The sequence below is a fragment of the Narcine bancroftii genome, chromosome 1 (assembly GCF_036971445.1).
Source record: "Narcine bancroftii isolate sNarBan1 chromosome 1, sNarBan1.hap1, whole genome shotgun sequence".
NCBI lineage: Eukaryota > Metazoa > Chordata > Chondrichthyes > Torpediniformes > Narcinidae > Narcine > Narcine bancroftii.
In genome coordinates, this window is record NC_091469.1 from 164,127,368 (window position 1) to 164,136,763 (window position 9,396).

A 9,396-nucleotide genomic window follows, 5' to 3' on the forward strand; every position below is an offset into this window, starting at 1 on the left:
TCAGGTGGGTGGGTGTCAGTCCTCTCCGTGGCACTCAAAGTGATTCTGAGGGAACTTAACCTCCAGCTGTCCCCTGGTTACCTTCTTTTGTGGGATCATGTAGCTCCAGTTGTGCCGTATGTTCAGCAGAGTGACTGTTACCACTCTCGGTTCTCCTCTTCTCCAGGGTTAGCCACCAGTAGCTTGTCAACGTATTGCATCACAGTGGATCCCCCCTAGGGAAAAGATCATTTCTCTCAGCTGTCGTCGTAATATCTGGAAAATAAGGTAGGCGAGTGCACAAAACCCTTGTGGTAACATGGGTCCACGTATACTGCTGCTCCTCATTGGAAAATGCAAAGAGGTATTGGATAGCAAAGAACGTGTGTTGTAAATCAACCACTGTGAAGATGAGAGCCTGTCCTGGTACCCTGACAATATTGTTTGTGAGCAGCCTCAGCGACAAGGGGGGGCATCAATGGGCATTGCTCCCCAAACAAGGTGCTGTGTCCTCCTATATGGTCGTGGCCAACACTGCCTCTCAGACCTTCCCCTACCCCCCCTCTCATGTCACTAGCATCTAGCTTGTTGCAATGTTAGCGACTGCTCCTCCCAACCCCGGGCCGTGTCACTAAGCATGTGTCAAATCATACAGTAGCTTCGAGTGATGCCTCCTATAATTAAACGAGGCCCCCCGTCAACTACATTGGAGGGGCGGTTGTGAGTGAGAAGAGGTTTGGTAGGGTCTCAAAGGCAAGGACTGGAGACAGTTTTTGAAGTGAAGGATTTTATTTACAGAAGGCAAAGTGTGGCGAAATGGTAACACACCCACACAGAGAAAAATCAAGGAAACCACTACAATGCCCCAGCCACCTTTTGACTCGGGGCAGGCACAGTTCTGTACTACAGGGGACACTTAATTAAACGCTCCCCAACCCTTATAACAGTGCACATCTTACCAACAGTTTCTCCAGCACCTTTGAATGTTTCTGGGCCTGGAGTAAAAGCAAGGTTTAGTGCTGGAGGCTCACCAGCCCAGGTCATTGGCAGGTTAACAATGGGTCGATGCCAGGAGGGGTTAATCCAATTACAAAAGCTGTTACAAGCGGAAAGGACCCCAAAACCCAACAGCAATAGACATTCACCAAGACAAGTGACTTTCGAAACAAAAGTTATTTTTAATCAACTTCAAGACATGAAAATAGAATCAAACTTTAAACTTAACCCTAATTCTTAATACTATACTCTATACAAACCCAAATTACACCCCCTTCTAATTCTAAAGGACACGTGTATGTAATGTGTGTGTAAATTCAAGAAAAGTTCTTTGGTTCACAGTTCAATCTCACTTCTCCTACCAAGTTCTTCTGGTTGCAAAGCAATCACCATACTGGTGCAAATAATTTAACATGTATAAAGTTCACCAGGCTTGGTGCTTGAAAGATAAATGTTTACCGCTCAGGAAGGTTCTTGTAGGGTTTGCAGAGAGAGATATTTGTTGCTCCAGGATTTCCACAACTGAGGTACCACCTCAGGGTCTTGCTTTTTTTAATTTTTTTTTATTTTTCACACTATAGATCACATTATTCAAGATATACACATTTCTCCTTTCAAATATATACAGTGTCGTTTTCTCCCCCCCCTCCCTCCTCCCCTCCCCCCCACCCACCTCCCCCTCCATCCATTCAAAACTCTTGAGTCCAAGATACATCAAACCCATCAAACAATGTTGTCACTCAACATTAACGAACAAAAACTTCCACTGAGTCAATTCTTTCCATTCTCTTTTCCTTTTGTCATTTTAGGTGATAGATGTCCCGGTAGGTTTTCTCTATTATATTCCATGTACGGCTCCCATATTTGTTCAAATAATGTTATATTATTTCTTAAACTATATGTTATTTTTTCTAATGGAATACATTTATTCATTTCTATATACCATTGCTGTATTTTCAAATTATCTTCTAATTTCCAGTTTGACATAATACATTTTTTTGCTACAGCAAGGGCTATCTTAACAAATCTTTTTTGTACACCCTCCAAATCAAGTCCAAATTCTTTATTTTTTATGTTACTTAGAAGGAAGATCTCTGGGTTTTTTTTTGGTATATTGCTTTCTGTAATTTTATTTAATATCTGGTTTAGATCTTCCCAAAATTTTTTCACCTTTTCACAAGTCCAGATTGCATGAATTGTTGTTCCTATTTCTTTTTTACATCGAAAACATCTGTCAGATACTGTTGGATCCCATTTATTTAACTTTTGAGGAGTGATATATAACCTATGTATCCAATTATATTGTATCATACGTAATCTCGTATTTATTGTATTTCTCATAGTTCCTAAACATAACCTCTCCCATGTTTCCTTTTTTATCTTTATGTTTAGATCTTGTTCCCACTTTTGTTTAGTTTTATCATTTATTTCCTCATTCTCCTTTTCTTGTAGTTTAATATACATGTTTGTTATAAATTTTTTAATTATCATTGTGTCTGTAATCAGATATTCAAAATTGCTTCCTTCTGGTAACTTCAGACTACTTCCCAATTTATCCTTTAAATAGGATTTCAATTGGTAATATGCCAGCACTGTATCTTGAGTTATATTATATTTATCCTTCATTTGTTCAAAGGATAATAATTTATTCCCCGAAAAACAATTTTCTATTCTTTTAATCCCTTTTTTCTCCCATTCTCTAAAAGACAGGTTATCTACCGTAAAAGGGATTAGCTGATTTTGCATCAGTATTAGTTTTGATAATTGGTAGTTTGTTTTATTTCTTTCTACATGAATCTTCTTCCAAATATTAAGCAAATGGTGCAAGACTGGAGAATTCCTATGTTCTACCAATTTTTCATCCCATTTATATAATATATGTTCAGGTATCTTCTCCCCTATTTTGTCTAGCTCTAATCTAGTCCAATCTGGCTTTTCTTTTGTTTGGTAAAAATCTGATAGATATCTTAATTGTGCGGCTCTATAATAATTTTTAAAATTTGGCAGTTGTAAGCCTCCTTGTCTATACCATTCTGTTAATTTATCTAGTGCTATCCTCGGTTTCCCCCCTTTCCATAAAAATTTCCTTATTATTTTCTTTAACTCCTTAAAGAATTTTTCTGTCAAGTGTATTGGTAATGCCTGAAATTGGTATTGTATCCTTGGAAAAATGTTCATTTTAATACAGTTTATCCTTCCTATTAGTGTTAATGGTAAGTCTTTCCAATGCTCTAAATCTTCCTGTATTTTTTTCAAGTGGATAATAATTAAGTTTATATAGATGACTGAGGTTTTTATTTATTTGTATACCTAGGTATCATATTGTTTGCATTTGCCATCTAAACGGTGATTCTTTCTTGAATTTTGAGAAATCCGCATTATTCATTGGCATTGCTTCACTTTTATTTGCATTAATCTTGTATCCCGACACTTCTCCATACTCCTTCAATTTCTTATGTAATTCTTTTATTGATGTTTCTGGTTCCGTTAGGTATACTATAACATCATCTGCAAGTAAACTGATTTTGTATTCCTTGCCTTTTATTTTTATCCCTTTTATTTTATTTTCTGTTCTTATCAGTTCTGCAAGTGGTTCTATGGCTAACGCGAACAATAAAGGTGATAGTGGGCATCCCTGTCTTGTTGATCTGCTTAAGTTAAAATGTTTTGATACATATCCATTTACTGTCACACTTGCCAATGGCCCCTTATATAATGCTTTAATCCAATTAATATATTTCTCTGGTAAACTAAATTTTTGTAGTACCTTGAATAAATAATTCCATTCTACTCTGTCGAAGGCCTTCTCTGCGTCTAAAGCAACCGCTACTGTTGGAGTTTTATTCCATTCTACTGCATGAATCAAGTTAATAAACTTACAAATATTATCTGTTGTTCATCTTTTTTTTATGAATCCAGTTTGGTCTAGACTTACTATTTTTGGTACATAATCAGCTAATCTGTTTGCTAATAATTTAGCTATTATCTTGTAATCTGTGTTAAGTAGAGATATTGGTCGATATGATGCTGGTGCAAGTGGATCTTTCCCTGCCTTTGGTATTACTGTAATTATTGCTGTTTTGCACGAATCTGGTAAGCTTTGTGTTTTATCAATCTGGTTGATTACTTCCAGGAGGGGAGGAATTAATAAATCTTTAAATGTTTTATAGAATTCTATTGGGAGACCATACTCTCCTGGTGTTTTATTATTCGGCAGATTTTTTATTGTCTCTTGTATTTCTACTATTTCAAATGGTTCTATTAATTTATTTTGTTCCTCTGTTTGTAATTTCGGTAGTTCAATTTTAGTTAAGAATTCATCTATTTTGCCTTCTTTCCCTTCATTTTCAGTTTGGTATAATTGTTCGTAGAATTCTCTGAAATTTTCATTAATTTCCGTTGGATTATATGTGATCTGTTTGTCTTTTTTCCTTGATGCCAATACCATTCTTTTAGTTTATTCTGTCTTAAGCTGCCACGCTAGAATTTTGTGCATTTTTTCTCCTAGTTCGTAATATTTCTGCTTTGTCTTCATTATATTTTTCTCCACCTTATATGTTTGAAATGTTTCATATTTTATTTTTTTATCTACCAATTCCCTTCTTTTAGTAGTCTTCCTTCCTTGCTAATTATTTCGCTATATCTGCTATTTCCTTTTCCAACTCTTCTGTTTCCTGATTGTAATCCTTCTTCATCTTAGTTACGTAACTTATTATTTGCCCTCTGATGAACGCTTTCATTGCGTCCCATAATATAAAATTATCCTTCACTGATTCCGTATTTATTTCAAAATACATTTTAATTTGTCTTTCTATGAATTCTCTAAAATCCTGCCTTTTAAGTAGCATGGGGTTTAATCTCCATCTATACATTCTTGGAGGGATGTCCTCTAACTCTATTGTCAATATCAAGGGTGAATGGTCCGATAATATTCTAGCTTTATATTCTGTTTTCCTAACTCTATCTTGTATACAAGCTGATAACAGGAATAAATCTATTCTTGAATATGTTTTATGTCTACCCGAATAATATGAATATTCCTTTTCCTTTGGGTGTTGTTTCCTCCATATATCCAAAAGTTGCATTTCTTGCATCGATTTAATTATAAATTTGGTTACTTTATTCTTTCTGTTAATTTTTTTCCCGGTTTTATCTATGTTTGAATCCAAATTGAGATTGAAATCCCCTCCTATTAATATATTCCCTTGCATATCTGCTATCTTCAGAAAAATATCCTGCATAAATTTTTGATCTTCTTCATTAGGCGAATATATATTAAGTAAATTCCAAAACTCCGAATATATCTGACATTTTATCATTACATATCTTCCTGCTGGATCTATTATTTCCTCTTCAATTTTAATTGGTACATTTTTACTGATTAATATAGCCACTCCTCTAGCTTTTGAGTTATATGACGCTGCCATTACATGTCCTATCCAATCTCTCTTTAATTTCTTGTGCTCCACTTCAGTTAAGTGTGTTTCTTGCACAAATGCAATATCAATTTTTTCTTTTTTCAGTAAATTTAGCAGTTTCTTCCTTTTGATTTGGTTATGTATTCCATTAATATTTAAAGTCATATAGTTTAATGTAGCCATTTTATACTTTGTTTATCTTTCCCTTCCGTTTCCTCATCATCATCTTTCCTTCTCATCCATTTCTGCTTTCTTTCTTTGAACAGTTTATAAGACAACATTTTTAACACATCAAATATTCCCCTTATTCTCCTACCTAATATTTCTTTAACCCCATTGTCCCCTCCCCTTCCTGAGTTGCCCATTATCCCTTGTCGCGCAACCACATCTCCCCTCTCCATTTGGATTTGCGAATTCACTCGCAAGCGTCAACTGATTTTGCAGTGACCGTAATTTCTCCCTACCCAGCCCCCCCCCAGAAAAGATTTCAATTTTTATATACAACAAAGGTCACTCTCTAAATTCCCTCTTTACTCCTCTCTTCCCCTTTTTTCCCCTCATTAATTCTTCTCTATACACTATATATTTTCTTTTAAATTATGTAATATATGTATTATATATGTATATAGTCCAGTGGCTTGTTGTCCTCTCTTACTTTCTCCATTGTTTTCTCCAGTACCTTTTCTCTTGTAGTATATCTTAGGAATTTTACTAAAATGGATCTTGGCTTTTGTTGTGGTTGTGGTTTAAAGGCTAATGCTCTATGTGCCCTTTCTATTTCCATTTCTTGCTGTAGTTCTGGACATCCTAAGATCCTGGGGATCCAATCTTTTATAAACTCTCTCATATTCTTGCCTTCTTCATCTTCCTTAAGGCCCACTATGTTTATATTATTTCTTCTGTTATAATTTTCCATTATATCTATTTTCTGAGCTAACAGCTCTTGTGTCTCTTTAACTTTTTTATTAGATTCCTCTAATTTCTTTTTTAAGTCCTCTAGCTCCATTTCTACTGCTGCTTCTCGTTCTTCCACCTTGTCCATTCTTTTTCCTATTTCTGATATGGTCATATCTATTTTATTCACTTTCTCTTCTGTACTGTTTATTCTTCTTCTTAAATCACTAAATTCTTGTGCTTGCCATTCTTTAAATGAATCCATGTATTCTTTAATAAGAGAAAATATATCCATTGTCTTGCCTTTCCCTTCTTCTTCCATTTCACTGTACTCTTCCTCTTCCTCTTCTTCTTCCTCTGGGTTGGCCATCTGTTGTTTCTTTGTTGCCCTTTTCTTCTCTTCTTTCTTGTTTTCGTTGTCTTCTATGTTCTCCTCTTGCTGCTGCTGTTCTGTAGCTGTCGTTGCCGGCTGTGGAGATCGACTCCCCAGCTGGTCGCCCCTCCCGTCGGTGTGTTTTTTTGCATGCGCGGTTGCGCACTTTTACTCGGCTCAGCGAGCCATTTTTGTAGTCCACTTTCTACCGACCTGAGGGAGCGGGCTTCTCTCTCCACCGCGGGCCTCTTCGAACAGGTAAGGCCTTCTCCTCCTTCTTCCGTTGTCTTCTCTTCCTCTCTTCTTACCATTGGTTTTGACTTTTCTTTTTTCGTCGCCATCTTCTTTCCACCTTTATATTCACTTTACTTTAATTTTTATTATTTTACCTTTGTGCTTTCCTTTATTTTTTTCAACTTTTCTGGAGAGGGCTGGAGTTCACCGTCCGGCCACTACTCCATCACGTGACTCCCCCTCAGGGTCTCGCTGATGAAACTTGCCCCATTAGGGTCTTCTAGATGGTAACCTCTTTCTTCAAGCTAGCTCAGAGTTCCATTCCTTCCTCTATTTCAAGAGAAACATCAGACAGATGACACTTCCAACCATCCACTGCTTTTGGAACTTTTCATCAGTTCTTCCTGGTTTGCACTGTGTCACATACACCAGCTGAGAGGGCTTCTCTCTTTCTCTCTCCAACTGAAACTCCCCAAAGAGAGCATGTGACTCATGTCTTGCAAAACCCCCACCTTCTCCAGCAAACAACAGGAGTTCTTTTTTCAAGTTGTTATCTTAGGGTAAACAATCCAGAATTGACCTTTCTGTGAGCACTTTGCAGAAACGGTACTGATAGACAGCCTGACTCCAGCAAGGCAATGGTCAAGCATTTTATGAGGTCAGTTCAATTAACACCTACTTGTGAAAGGTTGAAATCTTACGAGGTGAATTCTTCAGTCTTTCAAATAAGATCCGTTTTAAAATGTGTGTATGTATTGTGACCTACTCTAAATCTTATAAATTCTCCCAAATATTAATATTGTTGCACCTCCCTTTCTTTAAAGGAATTTTAACTCTGAGTTAAAATTCAGTAATAACTAAACAGTCTTTAAAACCTCTAAAATTATAGCAATTCACAATATATAAACGTGTCATAATAAAGTAACAATGTTGACAGCATTTTATACAAGATAAAATTTAACATCTTGATAGACAGACCGCTATTATATTATTTAAACCTCTGATATGAATAATTTGCAAATTATATTCTTGTCATATCAAACTCCAGTTTAACAATCTTCTGTTCTTATTCTTCATTTTATTCCAAAACACCAGAGGATTGAGGTCAGTAGATACCATAATTGGTTCTTGAGATATACTGAGATACACATCAAAATTCTGCAAAGATAACACAATTGCCAATAATTCTTTCTCAAAAGTGAAATAGTTCCTTTGATGAACATTGAATTTCTTTGAAAAGTCCGCAACTTGGATGGTCAATTTCATTGTTTTTGCAATAAAACTGACCCTGCTGCTCCCTCACTGGTGTCCACTGCTACAGAAAAAGGTTTATCAAAGTCAGGAGATTTTAACACAGGATATCCTTTAAATTTTCTAAAACTGTCTGACACCATTTCGTCCACACAAATTTCTCCCCTTTCTTCAGAAGGTTGGTTAAAGGAAGAGCAACCTCAGCAAAATTTCTGCAAAACTTCCTATAATACTAAAAACCTTCTCACTATTGGGAATAGGAAACTCAGAAATTGCATTCACTTTCGCTAGAATAGGTGCAACTTTGCCATGACCTACTACATGACCCAAGTATGTCACAGAGACATTTGCAAATTCACTCTTTGCTAAGTTAACAGTTAAGTTTGCTTTGGATAATCTTGCAAACAATTTGTCCAATTCCTTCAAATGATCTTCCCATGTGTCATTTTTTATGACCAAGTCATCAATATAAGCATCTGTGTGTGTTAACCCTTGGATTACCCAATTAATCATCCTTTGGAATGTTGCAGGGGCATTTTTCATGCCAAAAGGTAACACATTGTATTCATAAAAGCCAGATGGAGTAACAAAAGCTGAAATATTCCTTCCTCTCTCAGTTAAAGGCACACATCAGTAACCCTTCAACAAATCTAACTTAGTAAGAAATTTAGCTTTTCCAATCTTATCAATACAATCATCTATTCTTGGAATAGGATAAGCATCTGTTTTAGTTACTGCATTAACCTTCCTGTAATCTGTACAAAACCTAACAGTTCCATCTGGTTTTGGTACCAGAATACAAGGAGAACTCCAATCTGAGTTTGAAGGTCTAATAATATCATTTCTCTTTTTAAAAATTTTTTAAACTTTATTTATGTCGTTCAAAAAACAATTAGTACATAACATGTACAACAATTAACCCTAAACATGGATGTTAGAAAAAAAGAAAAGAATCCCCCCTTCAGCCAACTTTCCTAAAGAAAGAAAAAAAAGAAAAAAATATTTAAAAAATTAAGCATACACATTAAGATCTAATCAATTTAAATTGAAATGTAAATATTCTGAATATAACAACCACTTATTAATAAAAAAACTATAATTATCACACAAAACATAAGTAATTTTTTTCCATTATTAAACAATATTTCATCTCATTATGCCATCTATTAATATCAATCATATTTGTATCTTTCCACGTACTAGCAATACATTTTTTCGCTATAGATAAAGTTAAATAAGCAAAAGCAAGTT